The sequence below is a fragment of the Helobdella robusta genome, assembly GCF_000326865.2.
Source record: "Helobdella robusta unplaced genomic scaffold HELROscaffold_56, whole genome shotgun sequence".
NCBI lineage: Eukaryota > Metazoa > Annelida > Clitellata > Rhynchobdellida > Glossiphoniidae > Helobdella > Helobdella robusta.
In genome coordinates, this window is record NW_008705301.1 from 814,190 (window position 1) to 815,792 (window position 1,603).

A 1,603-nucleotide genomic window follows, 5' to 3' on the forward strand; every position below is an offset into this window, starting at 1 on the left:
GCTGGTGGTATTAATGATGTTGACGTTGATGATGTTGATGATGAAGAAGATGATGGTGATTACAAATAACGACAATGTGTGTGTATTTGTGTGTGTTTGTGTGTGTGTGTGTGTGTGTGTGTACACAAACACTTCAAATATCTCGCATAGGTATCGCTAATTACTAGAATGGAAAAAGGTTTTATTTTGTTAGATTTTAGTAATTTATTTGTTCTGCAAAATAGTTTGTCTGGGATTTATATATATTTCTTTTTTGCATTCATTCATTTTTTTGATTTTTAACTATCTCTCTATCTATAATTATATATATATATTATTCATTCATTTATTCATTCGTTTGTTCGTTCGTTCGTTCGTTCTTTCATTCGTTCGTTCGTTCGTTCATCCGATCAATCATCTTTCTATTAAACTATCTATCTATTAATATCTTTCGTCTATCCATCAACTTAATCATCTCTCCATCCATCCATTTTTTCTCCATCCATCCCTCTCTTTCTTCATCCACTCTTCCCTCCATCCTTCCATTTTTTCATCCACCCCTCCATTCATTCTTCCATTTCTTCATCCATCCATCCCTACATCCATTCATTCATCCATCCATCCATCCACATTCTATCCATCTCTTTGATGATCCAATGTGAACTTCTAATTCGGCACGCAACTCTTTTCCACATCCGGGCACTTCAAACTACTTACTACTACTATCGCCACTGCTACTACTTCTACTGCTTCTATTGCTTCTATTACTACTTTTAAGACTTTTAATAATACTGCTATTACTTCAAAGATACTACCACAAGAGTATTTATGGTAAGGCACAAAAAATATTAATACTTTTTTTTCAAACGAATTCTTGCATGCACGCTACTACTACTGCTACTACAGCTGCTGCTATTGCTGCTTTTGCTGCTACTACAACTACTACTTCTACTTCTACTATTTATACTACATATACTGCTATAAAATTACTACGGTCAATGTATTCAGACTTTAAAAAGGAAATATATCAAACTTTTTTTTTCGTTCGAGTCCATGCTAGTACTGCTACTTCTAATGCTACTACTACTACTGCAAATGCTACTGCTACTACCACTACTACTACTACTGATACTACTACTAAGTTTACTACAACCACAACAACTCTAACCGTTAAATTACTACTTATTATCCACGCTAACGCACGCAAAATGTCAATACTTTTTCTTCAAACGAATTCTGGCATGCCCGCTACTACTACTACTACTACTACTACTACTACTACTACTATTACTACTACTACTATTACTACTACTAAGACTACTACTACTACTACTACTAATACGTTTACCTCAGCTGCACGCTCATAGCATTCATTCTTCCATTACAGACTCGTCTTGATAACCAGATAATGCAGCTTAATTTTGAATTTACTGCCAGTAATTTCTGCTGCTTCTATGTGATTTTTAGTATTGATACTTTCTATGTTCTATGGTAAAGGCTTTTTTATTGGCTGATTTAAACTACTAACACTATTCTAGCTCCATGGGATGGTTAAAATTGTAGTACAACAATTCTACTGCAATCAATCCTACCATTTTAATGTCTGCCGTTGCTACTACCTATG